The 21,814-nt window shown below is 35.8% G+C and overlaps 1 protein-coding gene and 1 long non-coding RNA gene across 2 annotated transcripts in view; one reads left to right on the plus strand and one right to left on the minus strand.

The window, feature by feature from the left end:
• Nucleotides 1-7,418, minus strand: part of LOC308176583 (uncharacterized protein) — a 288,961-nt gene extending 281,543 nt beyond the window's left edge. Inside the window, exon 1 of the transcript XR_013938416.1 lies at nucleotides 7,296-7,418. The gene's annotated coding sequence lies outside the window, so the exon portion shown is untranslated. The remainder of the gene's footprint in view (nucleotides 1-7,295) is intronic.
• On the plus strand, nucleotides 44-20,558 carry LOC308176591. The gene is made up of 4 exons (XR_013938431.1): nucleotides 44-134; nucleotides 1,179-1,241; nucleotides 10,288-10,397; nucleotides 19,701-20,558. It is a non-coding gene; the product is annotated as an uncharacterized lncRNA (long non-coding RNA).
• Nucleotides 20,559-21,814: the final 1,256 nt, after the last annotated feature.

Here is a 21,814-nt window from a genome sequence, read left to right on the forward strand (position 1 = left end):
AGGCCTGTCTCTTCAGAGGTGGACATTTGTAGGTTTGAGTAGACAGCATAATACAATGTTCCCTACATGAATATCCATTAATCAGGGTTTCATGGTCTTCCTGTTTCCAAGTTGTATTCAGACATGGTTTCAAGGTAAATGTTTTATTCTGCCATGTCCAAACTTGGCCAAGTTAAGGACTTCAAGTTTAATGTGAAGAAGGGGGCATTTTGGAGCTCAACCATCTCTAAGATCAGTTGAGCAAGCTTTCAAGATCATAATTCTGGACTCGTGGGGAATTTAGGTGCTTGAGTCCCATTTTATGAGTCTACATCTTTCTTTGAATCTGTCCCTAAGGCCTTTAAGTACAACAACTGATTTTCAATTCCTTGGGTGATATTGTTCATTTTGATTATAACTTTGCCTTGGAGGGACCAAGTTGACTGAGAAAATTTTTTCTTGTGAAAGAGAAATGAGAATTGTGAAGGAAATGGGCAGCCAGTTTTTAATATAAGCATAACTAGTAGTAACGTACCAAGTGGAGTTTGATTAATAAGAAACAGATTCAACTAATTATAAGACATGGACTAAATGTTCTTTCACTGATTCTCTCAACCAACTTGCCCCCAGTGATTAATTGTAATAGCATTTTACAAGTAGACAGATTTAAGCACGTGCATAATCTTATAAAAGATTGAGGTCTAAATCTTGTGTAGAGGTCACATTACTGTTCAGACTAATGATTCCCTATGTATTTGTTCAACTCCAGCTTATTGCAGCATGGTATCTAATGACAAGAGCCTAAATTCATATGTTAATAGCAAAAGCAAAGATTTGGAACAGAAACTTGTAGGAAGGAGCATTTGTAGAGCTGTTCTGGACAGTCCTTTTTTATTTAAATAGATGGGTCAGTGACCTCCATCATCCTTATATCTGTGCTCAGTGTTCCACTGTGCAGCACAATCCCTTGATTGAGAGGAGCTATTAGAAAGCTCAGCCAGTTGAAAAATCTGACCCGCTGAACACTCTTAGGTACTTTATAATCAAATAAATGATCACATATATTCTCTGCTGACAGCTTATGTCTGTCATTGCAGAACTGCTGAATATTGTTAACATGCCTACAGATCTGTAATGAATTGTTTCGTCACTTTGTTTTAACTTCTTTAACAAGTTTGTTTGACTTCCTTATTTTTCAGCACTTTAATCAATGGAACTGCAAATTTCTCCCATAATGTTGCAGCACAGACATCCCTTCCTTGGTAAGCTTGTTTTTAACATTTGTAGCTCATATGTTATATCTGGGAATTTTTACTTTGGGGGGGTGGGATTACTTTTTTTTTTTGGATCATCAAAGATGAATTCAAAGCTCATCCTTCGATTAATCCATGTAGAATTTCTCAAATATATTGTAATCTAAATGAATAAATATTAAAATATCTTTTTAAATGATTCTATAAATATTGATTGCTTTTTTTCTATTCCTTAACTTGGTAAGAATATTTCAAAAAGCCCATAAAATTCTCAAAACAATCAACAGTTGAATTTATTTCAAGTTACTGTCCTGGCCCCTACCACCTCCTGCTTTGAGTTAGGCTGAAACTATAGTTAGCCAGATATGTAGATTTGCTATTACCCTCATTACATTATAGCAGATTTAAAAAAAAAAAAAAAAAGTCTTGAGGTACTCTGTAGTGGAGGTAAAATGGCAATGTTAGCTACCTAACCAAAATGTGTTAGAATTGTGAGTGAAACTGAGCTATACCTTTGAGCTTCATTTACCCTTTACCTTTGATGCAAAACTCGAACAAGCAGAAAGACTTGTTTTTAATGACAGTCATTATTTGGCTTCTGTAGAGCAAAATGATTAAAGGTATATTACAAGCTCTATTCTTTTCTTGTTGAACATTATGATTTACCACTGGAAGGAGCTAGAGTAATGATGTTGAATTACTGAAGAAGCCACCATAGGGCCAGCAAAATGGTTAAATAATCTGTGAGAAAAGGAAAAAGGGAATCAAAATCTTACCTGAGAGAAAGAGAAAGGAATCAGTTATTTTCTGAGATGCAGAGGGCTGTTGTTCTGATTTAGAAACTCTTACGTATGAAAAATGGGTCATATGAAAAGCAAGTATGATAATTTTAAAATGGAAATTATTTTCTTCTGTTAAAAAATAAATTATGTGGGTGGAAACAGAGGGAAGTTAGCAGAAAGAAAAAGCTGCTCAGATAAAACAGATTGTGTGTCTTGCTTGGCAAGGCTGCAAGGTCGTATAGAGGGACTGTTACCTAAAGTAAGGAAGTGACTCATTTTATTAACCAGATTTTTTTAGAGTTTGTTTGTTTAAATCTAATAAGTTTCATAAGGATGATGGAAATAGATTAATGTCTTGAAAAGAATGGAAAGCCTTCTATCCTTTTTTTTTCTTTTTTTTTTTTCTTTTTTGAGTTTCTGTGTAATGTAATTATCTCCTGTTTAAATGTCATTCATCTTGGACACTTTCATGTTTCACTCTCAAAAAATGTGGTTTTAACTTCTAATCTAGGGGAGGGTCAGAGGAAGGTGTGCATGGGGAAGGGGGGTGTGTGTTAAAGACTAGCAGGGTATTTATCTCATTGTGAAGTGCAGTAGATAAACTTATTTTAAGCAGAGTAATTTTGATATGCAACAGACTGAACCAGTAGGTGCCACAGCTCAAGCTTAGTACAAACAGTCAGCAAAGTGCAGCAAAAGCCAGAGCTGGCCTAGTGCAAATGTGGTCTGTAGATAGAACCAAGGGTGCGCTAGATTGTGCTCCAAGGGCACAGTGCAGACTTGCTCCAGCAACTTTTAAAATTGATATCAGAACTCAGTTAACTATATAATTAAGCCATCTTATACGTGTAAGATAATGTAAATGTGTGATTTTACATTAGGAGCTAAATAATCATCTACGTCTCCTTTTCGTCATAAATTGGTAGCTGACATTTACTTTGTCTGTCATACTCAAATACTAATAGCATACCTCAGCTAGGTAGCTCATTCAATGCAATTTTTCTTCTCATGTTCCTCGATCACTGCAGGTTTGGTTGTTGATTATTTTTAACTAGTGTCTTTGTTGTTTGTTGGGTTTACTGTTGTTTTCTCCACAGAACTGGTATTGCTATATCTTGATCTGTCACCATGACTAAGAAAGGCATGTGACGCTGAGAAGCAAACTCAGCACAGGCTTAATGAGCTCTTTCATATTTGCTTGCATGTATTATTAGAATAGCGAAGTTTGTGCCTATTGTCTTTGTTCTAGTCTTACAGCAAAAAACTCTGATGAAGAATCAATCACCCAAAATGATTACCATCCTGTCTGGATTCATTCAAGAACTAGTGATGAGCTACATACCTTTATCCCATCCTAATGTTCATTATTGATGTTGCTATAAAAGACACTTTACACTGAATGAGAAAAAGTAGGTGGTGGAAAGAGTTTTATCCCTGGTGAGGCTAACAGTTATTAAATGATGAGACAAGCCTAGGTGATGCTATATGATCTAATAAAAAATGTCTTCCTTTTGTGAAGAATGGCACAAGGGGTCTAACCCACAGAAAGCTGTGACAAATCACCTCCTGATCTACAAAGAGTCTGAAGCAAATCCTCTACACTGAAACTGCTAGTAGATTCCTGTTAATACATACTGCTGCTTGCAGCAGTCTCTTTGCTGCCTGATCTGCTATGTAGCCATTTGTGTCCTGGCAGTGTAACTTACTGTTTTCCAGTTGTGATTTCATTTGCTTACATGCTATACAAAATGACCTCACAAGGACAACTGGAAGGCAGAGCCATTGCATTTAAAAGCTCTGTTCCCACATCAGCCTGATGCATCTGACACCAGTGGCTTCTGATTTACTCCCATTCCCTGTATCTTGACAGTTGCTAAAGCACAACGTTTTGTTCAAGTTGTTCTTTTGAATTAAAGTATTTGAGAGCTGTGACTACTATCTTGTCTTTTAAGAAGAAATTCTTGCAGTGGTTGGGATTACAGTGCTATGGCATTTAACTAATGGCTCAGGGGAAAATAAAAAAATAAAAAATAAAAAAAAAAAGAAAGAAAGAAAGAAAAGATGTGTATGTTCTTTGGTGTTTTATTAATTTCAGGCTAATCCCTTTTCTAGTTCTGTTAATTTTACTGGGTTAGCTAAAAACGCTCACTTGGAAAAGTTGCACCCAGTTCATTTTAGACTAGTTTGGCTTAGTTAGTGTCGGGGTGGAGGGAGAAAACAGGCACACATTTCTGTAAGCCTCTGATCTGGTAATCCTCAGTAATATTTGTCTTTACTTTCATGCAACAGAAGACTAAAAGCATTTGTTTGTAATAATACAATAAACAATGTCTGAAAAATGTAATTTCAAAAAGATAGCCATTCTAGATTATGGGATTCATCAAAAAAAAAAGAAAAAAGAATATTCTGACAAGAATATTGGCAGATCGGACTTGGTCACCACTTCACAATTCATTCTTTTCCCAATTGGAGTGGACATAATAAAGCCCTGATAGCTCTTCCGTTACAAGATTCTGCACACTGCATGGTATATAAAGACTGTACAAATGCAATATCCTATATGTAGCTTTTCCAGGACAGTAGGCTTCCTCAAGGACCATGAATAAAGCTGTAGGAACAATGTATCGTTCTGTGTCCAAAATAATAATAAAACAGCAACAAACATTTTAGTTAGCTGCAATCTCAAGTTTTTAAATATTTGGGGAAACGAAAAGTAAGTGAACTGCCTTGTCCTCTTTCTGTTTTACATTGATTTGGTTAACTTCTTTTCTTTCTTTTTCTTTCTTTCTTTTTCTTTCTTTCCTTCTTTCCTTCTTTCCTTCTTTCCTTCTTTCCTTCTTTCCTTCTTTCCTTCTTTCCTTCTTTCCTTCTTTCCTTCTTTCCTTCTTTCCTTCTTTCCTTCTTTCTTTCTTTCTTTCCTTCTTTCTTTCTTTCTTTCTTTCTTTCTCAGCTTAAAATTATTTGCAAGATTTAGGCTGAACTTAGAAATAGTTGCTAGTCAAGACTATGTTTTCCAGGAAGTGTCTAGAAATTTAAAATGTATTGTGGCCCCATCCATTAATGAAAACGTAGTTGAGTTTGATGCAGAAAGAGGAGTAATTCACTGCTTCATTTTTAAATATTCATTCAGAGCAAAACAAGTAATACTTGTAAGACAACACAATTTGAGTTAATAACGAACCTCAATTTTAGTTCTGTAAGTATTCATTTTATACCTGGACTCTCCTGCATGCTCCATAATCCCTACTGGGCTAAACTAACAGAGGTAGAATTATGCCCAGACTGACTATATTATCAGACATATATGCATCTATTCACAGTAACATTGAACATCAAACTTCCTTCATTTGTATAACTGTTGTAAAACACAAAACTATCTGAAACAATAATCCACAGAGAAATTGTGTGTGGTAGGAATTCTAGAAGTCTCTAATTTATTCAAGGATCCAGGAGAAAAAAAAAAAAAAAAACATAGTTAAAGAAAATGAGTTATCCACCAAGAGAAGGTGCTATGCAATTGACTGAATATATGATTAAGAAAGAAAGCATTGTGGTTAAGAAAGTTAAGAACAGAAGAAAACACCATGACAAAAATTCCTAAGGCAGAGTGAACCATTCCATTTTAAGGTGCATTTGGGAGAAAAGTATATGAATAATACATTTTATGTAATATTTTTGCCATGCATTATTGAATATATTAGTGCTGACTACAAATAATCAAATGCTTATTCCATTACGGTTTTGTGATGCACTTAATATCATCTCTTGATGCCGTTAGCATAAAGACATCATATTGGATGTTTTACAGCTCACAATATGTTTTTGAAACTTGAGATGGCATACAAATATTTTAGGAGATGATTCATTACGATATAAATTCTTTATATCAACATTCCAATATTGGGGGATGGGGGAGATTCTTTACTCAAAGAAATAAAGTAGAAATGAAAAGCATTTGCTAAATCATGTTTTCATAAATGTTTTCTCAAGCTTAATAGCACAGCTCATTAGTTCTGTGACTCACCTCTTATGATATTCTTGAAAGCTCTATTCACTCTTCAGTAATATATATATTTTCACATTGAGAATGCTTCTTATTATACAGCTATGACATAATACAAAGTTCACATAAACATGTCACAAATAAGTCACACATCATACTTAGGTGGAGTACCAGGGCTAAGTGCCCATGAGCAACACATTTCTCACAAGTAGCCAACCACCTACTACTTGAATTAAGAGTAAAATCCCAATGCTGATGACATCACTGGTATAAGTGATTCCATGCTGGCACTGATGTTAGTGTCAACAGACATTTTCCTATATACTTCAGCATGCTTAGGATTTTGTAGTATTGATTAAAAAATAAAAAAAAAATGCTAAGAGAGTATTCTGCAGTGTAAGTAGCAAGGACTAGCAAGTGAATTTTTTTACTCATTTCAATATAAAATGTCTGACATAGGGCTTTTTAATAAGTGTAAATCTAAAGATATATGAATTTAACAACTACTTGCAGACGAGGTAAACTTAGTGTCCTAGTGTTGTAAGAGTACCATTCACAAAACCTTTAAGAATTGAGAAGTATTTGTGATAAGTTCCCCTCTGTAGAGTCTCTAAGTAATGGAAAGCATTTTAATTTCATTATAATTTGCCTTTATACAATGAGAAGGTATTTAACAATTGGCAATAATATGAACCAACTGTCAGAAAATAAGCATGCATGTTGCATCAGTGAAGTTTTGTAAAGCCCTGGGACCCCGTTCATCTTGTTTTATTGAAGACACTTGATTATTTCTATTGAATCAGTAGGTTCGTAAGCTGTAGTTCATGCCGAACAATAAACAAACAATGCTGTAGTTTAAATGTAACTGAAATTCATTATTGGATCCCTTTGGATACAACACATTGATTAGTATTACTTTTTTGGCACAAATCTTATTGCTTGAGAAACTCTTCTTTTATGAAAACAGTCCTTCTTGTTTTTAGTATGTCTAAAAATTCGTTTGACTCTGTACTTCAGTGACCTAGTTCTATGATTTTATTGAAAATTGAAATGCACTATGATCTATCAATTACTCAGTCTTGATTCTGTGTATGTGGAGGTCAGTGATAGACCCTCTATACAACACAAAGAATTAGATTCATGGTTTTATTTTTCCACTCATATAAGTAATTCAAAATTAAATAAACTTACCACTTTAAGCAATGTGGAAAATGCAATTTTAGTTTACTGGAAAGAAATGAGAACTTCCTAGAATTGTTTATTACCTTTAATATTTACCTTCTTGAAAAAAGAATGACAGTTATTATTCCTTTCAGTATGTTTTCTGCATTCAGCCTCCATTATTCTCTCTAGGCTTCATTTTAAAATGGAGCACGACAATTGCTCAAATCCAGGAACTCCTGGAATAAAAATAAAAAAAAAAGTGACTATCGCAGGTCAGACCTCTCAGTCATATAACCCAAAACCTAACTCATTATTGGGTGTCAGAAAAAAAGTTTTGATTTATGACCTAAGGGCCAATTTATGACCTAAAGCAGGAAAGTTAATCTCTTTTAGTTCTTAAACAGTAAGAGTTTCCCTTTACTAGCAAAGTATTTTCAGTGATTTGTCTATAATGAGAAGTATATTGGTATTATCAGGCTTCAGCTTTTCAGGTAAGCATTTATTCAAATCAATTACAATTCCATCACGTCCAGTCCTATTTGCTTTTAAAAGAAACAAACAAAAAACCTACTCAGTTTTATTCTGTAAAAAATGTGTGAAAAAACATTGTGCAGAGCTTGTGTTCTTAAACTTTTCTCTCAATATTATTATTATTTTTTCTCCTGCTTACAGTCCACTTCATTATCATTTCTAGTGTCCTTGTTAAGAAACTCAGCATCTTCCCAAGAAATGTTCTAAGGGCAGTTAGATTATTGATTCTAGCTGAAGCAAGTTGAACAACTGCTAATTTCTATTTATGCATAGACTCTACCTCTTTTATACTCTGGCCTTGGAAGTCTTGCTTTTTCAGGCTCTATTAAACAAAATTTGAAGGATAAGGAGGGAGGGCTGGTCCAGGGAAAGGACTATGGGTAACGTGAGTTTGCCAGAGCTTTGAGGTGACTGTGCCCAGATGTCTTACTAGGAGCTCCACAAAGAAAATTGAAACAGGATAATCTGTATTTAAAAATTTAAAACTACTGAGCAAGATAGAACAGAAAATGAAAGTGTTTTAGAAAGACCTTTTTCTTCCATGTTTTAGCACATAGACCCCTACGCTGAGGTTCAAATTAACTCAGTGACTTCGTGTTCCACCAACCTCTGATCCCCAAGTAGTTTCTTCAACCTCAGCAGCCTGTCTGGCTGCTTCCCACCTGCAGCAGCTTCTCCAAGGCTAATCCCAAAGAATATTTTTGGGAATGGAAAGTTAAAATTTAAATATGCATCATTCCTCAGTACAATGGTCACAGCTTAAGAACGATGCCATTCCATTTTATAGTTATGAAGGAGAAAGAACCCAGTTATTCTTCAAAAGAGGGGAGAAGGGAGCAAGTTAGTGTGTGTACACAGAGAAACAACTGTCTTCTGAGATCTTTGCACTGTGAATCCCATTTTTACTTTTACACAGATTTATTTTTGTTGTCAAAAGGATTTGAAATTTGGAACTATTATTGTTATCTTAATGCACCTCCCTTCTCCCCAAGGAAGTGTCCATAATCATCAATGAAGGTTTGAAGGTTGATGTCCCTTCCTCTATCCCTTCTCACACACACACTTCTGACTACTATTGCTTGTAAAGAACTCTGGAAGCATTTTTTTTTTTTTTTTTTGCCAATATCTCACTCCAAAGGGTTTGTGAATTGAAGGTGAGGAGAATACCAGTTTTTAAGTAAGTGACTCTGGATTACTAAACACAGAGTGTACAAAGGAAAGCAATTGCTATCATACCAGCTTGACAAGAGGAAGAAAAAAGTAATTTCAAGCAAGATTTTGTACCTTATGCTGATTATTATTCGTATTAAAGGTACTTTAGATTCAAAGTGGTAGAAAATGCAGGAATAGGCTTTTGGGGGGAATTTTGTTTCTCTCCTAGACATCCTAAAATGTCATTTGCTGGCTGCAATCTTCTTCATATTCTTGAAATCCTAGAGTAAAAAACTGTTTTATTTGACCATACGTGTTAGCCATCAAAATTAACTGCTCTAAGCAGGATGCAGCAGATTATTTATGCATCAACTGTGTAGTCCTGTAATTAACACGAACTTCAAAATCTAATGAAATCTAATGGAAAAATAGGCTGTCAGTTTTGTCAGTGAGCTTTGGGTCAGGCTATAAACATGCAGGTGGAGACAAGGACTGTAGCTTTTCAGTGTTTCTGCCTGTGCAGTCCTAGTCCTCTTGAGGTCAAGATGATTTGTTGTAAATCTGTATTGCGAAAAATAGTTGTCTTCTAAATTTTCTAATTGTAAGAATCTTTTTGTCACGTGTGAGGAAGGACCATTGGTTGTTTCCTGGACTATCATCAGGAGCTTTTCTACTACTATTTCAGGACCACTTTTACCATAGTCCTAGTGGATGACAAGATCACTTCATGCAGTGAAAAAAAATTGTTGTTGTTACCAGGGATATTTTGTCACTGGAAATTTCCCTGGGAATATTTTTTTTCCTCATTACTGTACGCACAATTGGCAAAGTCTGTCAGTGCAAGGCTTCCAGCTCAATTTTGAAAACCCAAGAGGCCTGAATAATTCAGATAATCTGCAGATAAACAAGCTGACTTTGTGGCACTTATATGAGTTACCAAGCCTATTGAGGCTTTGTCATCAAATTCACATTTACCAAAGAGTTATAAGGATCTTTAATGTTGTATAATTCATCACTCCACTGTTCTGTTTGGACTCTAAGAGCTCAAATCTCTTTTCACAAAGTTGCGCTGATTTTAAACCACAGCAATTTCACTAGCTTTAGTTCTCAGTTGAATGGCTCTGAGTGAAGAATCAGGCCCTTAATATTTCATGTGAATTGTATATCAGTGCCATGGATCACTGCAGCAAACTCTGAAGCTTAACAGGTCAGATAAAATGTTGCAGTTGTTCTATATTGCTTCTGTCCTGAGAGGGCCCTCAACTATTCTTAGCTTACATTTTAGGCCTCTTTCTGCTACTGGAGCTCTGCAAAGTTGTCAGAACCTACCTGCAAATCCAGGTGAAGATTTTCATTGCTTTTGCTGACTTGAAAATAAAGGCACAAGACCAACAACCTGAATCTTTTTTTTTTTTTTCCTTAGAAACAAGCTATCACACTTGGACAGTCAGAACCAGATTTTAGAACTCTTTAAGCATGTGATTGTGGGACTAATGTGTGAGTATAATTACTTCCTTTATGTTTGCCAGCTGGGTAAGTAAACATTGAAATGCCAGCTTACAATAACTTATTGCACAATTGTCTGTATAATCACAGTAACTACACATCTAAAATATCTGAAAAATTGTCCTGCAAGTCTTTCCAACAAGAGGAAGAGGAACTGAACAGATTTAAAAGCAATTTTACATTAGAAGTTGTGCAACATATTGAAGTTTACTAACTGTACTCTACAACATTGTTTGAACCAAACTCACTTTCATATCCCTGAAATTCTGAAAGCTTGGTTTGATTAATATAAAATTAAACTAATGACTAGGCAAACTAGCCGGCATAATCCCATACATTAATAGATTTTCAGAAAGCATGTGCTTTTGTACAGCAAAATCATTCATAATGTAACCATGATTTTTTTTAGTGTGCTTTAATTGTGACCTTAGTTACGCTTATTCAGATCAGCTAGTTTTGCTGAGCAGCTTCCAGCCAGTTTTCAACACTCTTGATTAAAGTCTTCACTAACACACAATGTCAGTCAAGGCTATTCTCGTGCACATCAGTGACTAGAAGGCCAGCCCTGGTCAAGCCCTCTATTTAGGAAGAGAAGAGGGTAATGCAGCAGGTTTTGAAGATAGGAATCCTTAGGGAACTGGATATGTTGGCTTTAAGAATACTGAGTAGTACTGAATATCTCAGCCGTTGGTTTTCCTCAGGTCTGCTAACAAACTGATCCCTTGTATCATGAGGTTTGGGTTTAGGTATATTAATACTCAAGCTCTATTAATAGGGATCTCTTAAAAAAAATAAATTAAAAAAATCCAGTTTTCCTGAACCAGTCGCAGGGTTGCTATTGCACGGTAAAAGGAGGAAAGGGGGATCTTTGGATAAGGGAAATAAACTGGAGAGAAGCAGATAAATGCAGTTATATACCTGTATATATACTTTATGCAAGAATGTGTGTCAGCTCTCTTATCACTCTCCCTGAAGTGTCTCAGCATGGTGTATTGAACAATGTAACTAATCTGCATTAGACCATTCCTTTCCATCAAGGTCTCTTTGAGAGACACCTGGAAAGGGTTATGTCAAAGGAAGGCAGCACTGTCCAAAAACCCGGCTTCAATGAGTCTCTGTAGCTTTTGCAATAATGCTGGCTGACTGCACAAGTGCTCTCTAACAAGCTGCCTAACCCTTTACCTTCCATTCTCCATATTTAGCCGATGTATTTTATAAAAAGGTCACATCTTTTTGCTTCTCTTTGCACATGTTTAGCAGGCCTATGCTTAATCTCTCTTTGGAGCCAGCTTCCTTCCTTTGCTTCCCCATGCTTTTACTTCACCCACCGGTCACAAGTCAGTTTCTGTGCTTTACTGTATTATTGACTAACCAAAGTACTCCCTCTACTTAACTTTGATTAGGGTACAAAAGCCAGAACCGAGTATTATTAAAGTTTAACTACTAATATGGTATATGGGCCAGCTCTTCAGCTTACAAAACTAGGAACATTAATGCTAGAGTTTATCAAGCTTCAGGCACTGTCTGACTTATCTCAGTTTGTTTTCTGCTCGTCTTCAGACCAAACAACTAATTCTAGTTTTCCAAAGCACTGTTTCTGTGACTGAACACCTTTGGCATAGCAGTATCTATAGTATTTAGTTCAGTTGTTTTTTGTCTTCAAAGATCTATATACCAGAAGAACAATGGCGTGACTCAGTTACCCATGCATTTGTAACCTTTTGTCTACAATATGCAGTAGGAACTAGCAGGGTGTGAATCTTACTGTGCTTAAGAAAATATGTACTAAAAAAAAAGTCTGAAATACCTCTTTGGCAAAAGATGACTGTCTTATCACTTTAAATCTCTTTTTCTATGCTGGCTGGCCACGTAGTCACAAAATTGAATTAAGTGCTGTATTCCAGTCCTTTCTTTCCTTATGCTATGACATTCATCCTAAATTTTTAAAAACAATGTCTCTGGCAGAAAGCTTCATATTTCTGTCCCATGGAAATCTCTACAGGGTTAAGTTTTACTTGTACAGGAGTCATGTGTGGAATAAATTCCCCCAGAAACCAAAGATCAGTGCTGTTTCTCTACCAACAGCTCCGTGTACTGGGAACGTTTTACTGACCTTGCCTTCTCCAGGTTGGAAATACTACCATTACTTAGTTAAATAATAATAATAAAAAAAAGGCTGCAAAGCAAAGGAAAACAAAGAAAACCACTACTAAAACAAGCACCACTTTTCTCCCTAGAGAAAAGTTGAGAAAATAAACAATGCATCAACAGACGTTAGTCACATTGCTTAATGTACTATTGGACAATACCGCAGGAATTGACACAGTTCAAAAATCTAAAGGGAGCATAACAGAACAGATGGATTTTGGGAAATGATGCCACAGAAATCTCTTCTTACGTGGCACAATTGTCCTGTGTAGGCAAAATGATACCAGATTACAGTGTTGAAGAATAAATGAAGAAACTAGTTCATATTTTCCTCTCCAATTAAATGCTGAAAGTGCTGTGGTTTCTACTGTTGTAAAAAATTCATGGGGTAAGTAAACAATTGTACAATAATTCCTGAAAAGGCTTCTTTTTAAATTTCATCACTTATTCTTGAGCTTCTTCCAAACCATTTGTTTCTTCGTGCTAACACACTATTTTTCAAGGAAAGCAAAAAAAATTTCTAAATTCATGTGTTCCTATATTGTGTTTTTTTTTTTTTTAGTTTTGAAGTTTGTCAGTAGGCAAAAACACAGTAAAAGTGTACTAAAATATTTCAGATAAAAGATTAGAATTTCAGAAGTATTTTTTAGTATCAGATCCTTATTTATACACATAAGTAGAAGCAAATCTTTTCTGGCAACCTGCTGCAATTATGGATGCTGTGTAATTGAGGGCCTCCTCTTGTGGAACTCATTTGAAAAGGTGTTGATAGCCTGTGCAACAAGAAGTGCCCGTACTCCCTCAGATGCAGATTTCAACGCATCTCTGGAGTTATATTACACTCTCAGAAAGACACTGAAACATGACTATTAGTTACACTCTACGATGTAAAATAAATGATGATCTCTGCAAGGCCTTGTACATCAAATGAAGTTGCAAAGTAGGTCACTAAAATTATAAGCATGGTTCTTGACTCACCCATCTCTGCTATTGCTCTGCCATCCTTGACTGAAGTAGATTCATGGTCATGGTGGGAAATTAATGCTGACTGGTGACAGGCAGCCTGAAAATCTTTGCCTCCCTCCTCTCTTTCCACCAATGAAAAATACAACTATGTTCTCATCACTTTGGTCTGCTATTTGTTGATTCCTGAATGTCTCAGAATAATATTAAATAATTTAATCTACCATAAGTGAGGAGAAATCTTTATTTGCAAACTTAATCTGTGAGAATTTTAGCTGTGCAACATCAGTGTCTTTTTCTTACAAATGAGTTTAATGTGCCTACCCAAAATCAATTCTGTCACAGAAAAATACTCTAATTACATTTTAGTGCTGTGACTGAATTTATTGCCTTTACAGATAACATCATTCATGTATAACATGTACTTAAATGGAAGAATAATGTATCTTGAAATAATTGTTAAGATATTTATGGTAAAACTGTGGCAGGTATGCCACAGTGCAAGTGAACAAACTGAAGGATATTTTTAAAGCTCATTCCATACCTTGCTCCACCCCATCTCTTTGTAGCTGAGATAATAAAACAGCAAAAATGACTTAGGGATACATTTATCTGTCTCTAGTTATCCATCAACCATTTTCTTTCTTGTATGTTTTCCTAAAACAGTATACACTAATTCCAATGTTTTGTCTCTCTGAACAATACTACATAAACGAATAATGCCACAAGACTTCCTAATTTTGACAAAACATTGGAATAGATAGGAAGATTGTTCTTAAACAACAGTTCAGCGGGTTTACTATCTTGATTTTTCTGCTCTGAGCATTAGCCTGTTTTCTCTGCCTTAAAAGTGATTTTTTGAAAACAAATAGTAGAGTTTGACTGTGACTTAAGAAAACAGGTTAGCAAGAAGGACAATGTCTGTCCCCAGAAGAGTGAAGCAGTGCTGGCCAATAAAAGGCAGACACAAAAAGCTACGTTATTTGTCTGGGTTTCAAACTGTTCCAGTCCTTTGTGTGTGCTTTCTGTTTCTACACAACAAACACATGACAGGACCTGACATGTACATAAATAGGCAGGAAAGTGTCTGCAATTGTTCTGCTGAGAGTCCATGTGTCACCATTTCTGACTTTCCTCAGAAAGACAAGAGAGAAGCATTTCCACAGTTGTTTTCCAAAGCTTTCCGCATTAGCTTGGGAAAAATTGCCCAAAGATTTATCACTGCCAGCGCAAGTGGATCACCTCAGGGTTGCCTTCTCAGCCTTCAGGCAAATGCAAGAGATTTGCAATGTTTGCAGTCTGGATCAAAAATGGCTTTGGTCCTAGAATACAGGATTAATTCATATCAATCCAGTGGCATTAGGAACTGCCAAGAACAATGACAAGGGCCACCAAAGCCACTTGTCCTTAGTGTATCTGTGTAGCTTTGAAGACTGCTTCTGAGCTTATAGAATAATTGCTGCACTTATCTGGACACCATGTCCCGGTCAGCATACAGTAAAAACGAACAGAGAATCTGCTTTAATTTCATGTCCCTTCCACATAGTGTTTTTCCCACTTTGTAAAGTCTCAGATATATCCTTAAGGGGAACAGTTCCTTGGAAGCCTGTCTTGCCCAACCTGTGTTGTAAATGCAGAAGAAAACAGGAAATTGTTGACATTGGTAAATGTTTCAGACTCGTGCTAGCCATGATAGGTGTTAGTATTATGCAGTCTGGACAAAGGCTCTTGCAAACTGGGTAGGAAACATTCCAGAATTTATGACTGTGACTGTAAACATCCTTCTACCAAAGTGGAGCTTCCCTTCTCAATTGCTAGGATGTGGTAAATGACCTTGTTGACACTTCCAGTCTCTTTCAATACAAATTAGAACATGTTAGTCTAAACTGAAAGCATCTCTTTAAGCCACTTCAACACAATCTGTAAGAATGTGTATGCCTGTGCCCTTTCTCGCTGTTCATGAAGTTTCGACTGTAAATATTACTGATAGTGACACATATGTTCCCTAGCTAGTTTGTAGGCATAACTATCCCTCCGCCCCCTCGAGGAAGGGGAGCATATTCCTTTTGGGTTGCTGCAGTTGAATTCCTTCCATAACTGGTCCTTCTATCTTATTTATGTTTAAGGATGGATATTGATTCCCAGTCATATCTTCCCTTCTTTACTTAGCAGTGCAACAGAGGGAAATATCTAACCTTTTCCTCCTCAGATTCTCTCGAAGAGCAAATCCCAGTGAAAAAAAAATAGAGTACTAATATATTACTTCTTTCACAATCCATGCCTAATGCTCACTCTGCTAATGAACTAATAACTGTGCAAAGTAAGCCATCATATGAAAAGATACACTGACGTGGATCAGAAATATTTGAATGCCCTCAACATGGGGTTATGGAACTACTGTCAACAGAAGAAAGGGGAGGGAGGGGGGTTATACTTACTTCAACATGACAGGAAAGTGAACAGAACTGCTGAACAGAAAAAGGTGGCAAAAGGTCACATTACTAGACCATTCTTCACACAGCTGCACTGATTATGTACCCTCACCAACACCCTTTTAAAAACTCCTGGGTTGAGACAGTGTCCCACTACCATGGAATTTCTGACTCTCTAGGCGATGCAGCTGTGTTACATTTAATTTTTTTTTTGATAATAGATTTTTCATGAGGCAGAAGAGTTAGTGGCCTCCAGCTTTTGCCAGATGATTATTAAGTGGCTTATCACCTAATACAAAGGGAAAGGACGTATGAAAGGTGAATTTAAACCCTGCTTTCTTTGATCTTTTTAGGGGGCAGAAGGGAGAGTAGTGGAGGTCTAGGAATCCTGTCATAGCTCTTTTTATCCCACCTAAAGACATCATAGTATGAATGAAATGCTTCATGCTTCCAAAGCAGTCTGTAAAAGAGAAATTCAGAGTCAACCAAAGCAATCATAGAATCATTTGGTTTGGAAAAGACCTTTAAGATCATCACGTCTGACCATCCACTTAACATTACAAGTCCACCACTAAACCATGTCCCTAAACACCACATCCACACGTCTCTTAAATACCTCCAGAGATGGGGAGTCCATCACCTCCCTAGGCAGCCTTTTCCAATGCTTAACCATCCTTTCTATGAAGAAATTCTTCCTGATATCCAATCTAAACCTCCCCTGGCACATCTTGAGTCTGTTGCCTTGGAGAAACACCTTCCAGTTTTCCCTCCAGAACATAGAGTCTCCGAGTGGTCAAGAACTAAGTGTGAGCTTAAGCCATGAATCTGAACCTCCTGTGAAGTACTTTATTCCAGTGTCCTTGTATTTCTGCTTCACTTCTCCAGTTCCTGGGCTTTCCCTCTTATCAATAGGATGAGTATCTGTAGCCCTTTATTCCTGCTTGATTTAATGAACTGGCTACAGAAGGCAAATATAATTGCTCCTGTAGTACTTGTGTAAAGAATAATAACAATAGTAAACATCACAGCAGATGTTGCTATTCTTCCAGCATTATTCAGTTCCAAACAATCTACTTTCCATTAATGAAGAAAAATACAAATGCAGAATTTGGCAGTTGAGAGGGAGAAACAAAGGAGTGATGTGAGTCTGAATCACTGAGTTTGTTATGAAGAAGCATTACTATGGCTAGTGCCAGGGATTATTTACACCTCTCTCATTTGTTGTATAACAGCTGCCCTTCTTTTTAAAATATATCTGCATATAGTGAGTGTGGTTGCTAGCTGCCTAACTCTCATGTGCAAGCCTTTCTCATATGCCACACGTAACAGTCATACTTCTGTTTGGAGAAGGAACTCTAACAGTTCTCAACTGGAAAGGAGATTCAGTAGTCACAGAGAAAATCTGCAGCTGTCTGGGCTAAACAAATCTTAATGTCTTCTGAATGTTTATCACTGCTCACTTGCTGTTCTCATGGTTTTATTCTATTTTAGTCTTCTTTATGACAAGAGAGCATTGCTGAATACTGATGAGATGAAACATTGTTCAGATCCAGGCAATATTTTTTTTTTTTAGTAGTTTTTGGGAGCCCTCGCTATCTGACCTACAATATTTTGGGTACTGTTTCAGACAGAAGGGTCACATTCTGCTGTTCTTTGGGGCTGTGGATGGAGGAGATAAAAAGAGGCTGGCAACAGAGAATGTCTGAGAAGATATGGTTTTAAAATTTTGATCTGTTTAAGTTTTCTTCCTCCATCAGTAGATGTTACCTTATTTTCCAATATCTAAATGATTTGTACAAAATATCAGATGAGCCGTCTTTTAGTTAAGGAATCTGCAACATTAGATAGATCCTCAGCTGACATGGTTTCCATGTCTTCAAGCGAGAAGAACTTTACAGTTTTGAGCTACATACTAGTAGACCATTGCAATTGTATCTGAGGTTGACTATGGTAAAATCTGGACCACATTTCTGACCTGCAGTGTCTGGCTGTAGACCTCTCATGGAACCAAGTTAGATTGTAATAAGATCTATAAGCAAACTATGTTTGAATGTTAGGCCACTTAGATAAATCCCTTAATGGATTTATGTGAGTACAGAAGCCTAATACTTAATAAAGTTACTGAAGGGTAAACTGAGCCACTTGGAATATCTATATAAACTATTCCTCCTGAGATGAATACCTGAAATAGAACTGGGTGTCTATACAAACAAGCCCAATACAATCTCTGCCATTTATCTGCATGACTCCTCCCTAAGTCTACATGTTTCAAAAGAGTAAAATGACTGTGGTGCACAAAGCTTTCCTCAGCAGCACTGCTCATTCCACATGCAATCATTTATTTATGTATGCATGGTTTCCCCAGTATACCTCCCTTAGATTTGAGTTATCAATTCTGGAAATCAATAAAACACATCTGGTAAGTAAAATTTGGATGGTATCATGCTGTGATAGCTTTTGTAATACTTCCTGCATTCATTATTAATGGTTCATTATTGAATTAATAATTTAAAGTTATCTCTGATAATTTTATCAGTCCCCAGTCTGGTGTTTTTTTCTCTCTCTTTTTTTTTTTTTTTTTTTTTTAATTTTCTATTATTATTTTATTTGGGTATGACTTTATGTTCTGGGACCAAAATCCTTCATATATTTTCAGTGCTTCAGGGACTAATCAAAATACAGTAAAGCTCAGGGAAAATGAATAGGTAAATGTTACTTAATATAAAGAAAAGGTAAGTTGTCTGTGAACCTCATTTAATTTTTTTATTTTTTTTTTCTTCTAAGCCTTCTACTTTCTCCTATATCAGTAATTCACTTTCTCTCATATTCGCTTTGCAGATGTAAGGGGTCTATCACTTCTGGGACCTGAATAAAGATGAGGTTGAGAATTCTACCTTTTGAATCAAAAAAATGAATATCAAACAGTTTCTTATAGCTAAAGATAGTAGCAGTCCAAACAGGAAAATGTGGGATTTAAAAAATCAGTATCAAATTTTCACTTTAAAGAGAGAAAGTTAATTCTTAGATGAGGTGAACAGCAAAGTCAGTGGTGACCAGTAACTTAAAAAGAAGGTGTTTAGTCTATGAAATATTAGTCTATAAAAGTTCTTCTTTGTAGTAAGGTATGGAGAGTCCAGTGTTACACCATTTAAAAAAAAAAAAAAAAAGAGTTGTCCTGCATGGTGGATATACCTGAAAACAGTTGTTCCAGAAAAATATTGTGTTCCCAAATCTCCAGGTAGCAGAGACAGCAGGAAAGTAAGAATGTCACTGTATAATAAACGTATAAGTTAACCTCATTGGAGTCAAAAAGGTGTTTTTCTACTAGCCTCAGTGATACCAGGCTTTTATATCTATTTCTTGTATTTCTTTCATCTCCATGATCTTCATGATTTCTTCCCAATAAAAACTTGCAGAGTAAACAGAGTAAATGCTGTGTATTGTATGTAATGTGGAGAACTGAATACATATTCTCTAGCAAGGGAAAGATTTTTATCAGGAATAGTATAATTGATTTCTAGTTAATATTTCATTTACTTTTGGTACATTTTTCAAATTTTGCTGCTTTTTGTACAGATTATATATATATATAAACCTCATATCACATTGCACCAATTAGTATAAAAAAACATTGACTTAAGAATAAAGAAATCTTTAATCGTTACATATAATCATATATTAAATATATTGACTACAAGATATGGCTTAAAATGCATATTTGAATGATCAAAATCAAAAGATAAAGGGTATTAGAAAAAAAACAAATAAGTGTTTTCTATTCCTACAGCAATGACACTGGGAATCAGGTCATTACATATGGGATGGGAGACCGCATGAAAAAGTGTAGAGCTGAGTTCCAAGTTTGGTGCCAATTGAATACTGGGCAAGATTCCAGATAGCATCAGTAATGTGGGAGAACTGCCGAAAGTTAAGGTATGCAGAACTGGAGGAAAGATAAAATTGCAGAATCCCAAACTTTACAGCTCAGTAGGTAGATTTGCTATCTGCAAAAGAACACTAATTTTGTTGAAGTCTATGTATCAAAGAACATACCTGAGAACTTCAGAAACATTTTTTTTTCTGCTTTTGAAGCTCAGAATGAGAAGGACTTTCCTTTCCTTTCCTTTTATTTATTTATTTATTTATTTATTTAATCAAACCTTTTTTAGGCAGTAGAATTCCTAAAAGAATAACAAAACTTCTTGAGGGGAAAAAGAGAAAAAAAAGAAAAAAAAAAGAAAAAAAAAAAAAGACCACTAGGTCTCTGAGCAGAAACTCCTTGGAGGCAATGGAACCATTTTTTCTATATAATTCAGTTTGGTTGAGGATTCTTCTCAGAGTAACGCTACTAGAAAAACTCCAATGAATTTGTAATAGGAAAGATCAATCAATAGGAGAGACCTTTTTCAGAATGTTCTCAAACAAACTGTAGAAGTATCTTCATTTCAATGGTAAAGTTCACCATCCTTTTGGGCACCTGCTCCAGAAAGGGCTGGCAAACTTTGCTGAAAAGGAAACAACAGCAATCCAGTTTTCATCTTGCACAGTATTTGCCTTTTAGAAAATGGATGGGATCAACTGCTTCCTTACTTGCAGATCACAGAGTGTTTTTGTTTTTTTTTTTTAATTATTTTTGAAGATTATGGATTTCCAACACTTTCCCCAGACTAGATGCTTTTCTACTGCTATGTAGAAATAAAAGCAGCTTTTGGAAAATTCCAAGAGTAGGAGAGACAGTTGCAATCCTTTCGTTTTCAATACTTCATAGCACAGGCCCTAGGATTCCCTAGAATTAATTTTTGCCTGTAGTCCCATAGCAGCTGTGTAATTAGAGCTTTTCTCTTAGATAACCTCTTAATTATTTTTGTTCTTCTTCTTTGAAGCCTGTCCTATTCTTCAGTGTACTTCTGCGGATACTAGAAACAGACACAGTATTCCAGAGTGGTTTACTGAATTGACAGTACTAAGGCAATATGACCTGTTTCTTGCTATTTTATATTTTCTTGCTTATTACATCTAAGGATCATGTAAATCTCCTTGGTGCTCGCTGTTTCACTACAAACTCATGTTTTTTTAATTATCAGATTTCTACGTTTGTAACAGAATCATTGCTTCCTAGGGTAGACAAGTTTCCTTTCCTTTAAGCATGGCCTACATTCTTGACAAAACTACAAAACTACACCTTTCCATTTGAAATACTTAATCCTCCATGCTTACCAGATCCAGATCCAATACTTTGTTTCAGGAACCTTTCTTCTTCATTGTTTTAATTCCATTAGTCTTCAAATTAGTAATTATCTCTGCAGATATGCAGGTTATCTCGGTGGATACTATATAAAGAGGTATGTAAGTTAAATAGCTGGTAACTAGTGATATCCACATTGTCTCTGTTTGTTGCACGAAAGTACTTAAGAAGTTTTTAGTTTTCCAGAGAATGTCCAAATACTGTTATCTGATATTGCTTACTTTTTAATTTCAACACATAAAATCAGCGAACAAAATGATCACTGCTGATAATATAGCTATTATTACTCACTGTTCAGTATTCAGAAGAAGCCCCAAAGTAAGATGCTTTTCATACTAGCTTTAAGGAATTACCAGGCTTAGTAAAAAGCCTCTTTGTCATCATCTCTCAAGATGACTTTCATCAAGTTATGTGTCATCAAATGAATAGTTGTTATAATAATGCACCCAGCTTGCTCAAGCTGGATCCATCAGGTACAAGGGATTCGTCCTATCAAACAGTGTTGTTTTATGCATTTTGACAGATAATACTGAGGTAATTTAAACACAAAGTTTCATCAAATAAACACAAATTGTTCTTGCCTTTCATTCCTTTTATTCTAATTTTAAGTTGAAGGATAACTTTATTACCTTGCAATTGGATCTGTCAAGTTAATA

The sequence above is a fragment of the Anser brachyrhynchus genome (genome assembly GCF_964034855.1).
Source record: "Anser brachyrhynchus genome assembly, chromosome: 12".
NCBI lineage: Eukaryota > Metazoa > Chordata > Aves > Anseriformes > Anatidae > Anser > Anser brachyrhynchus.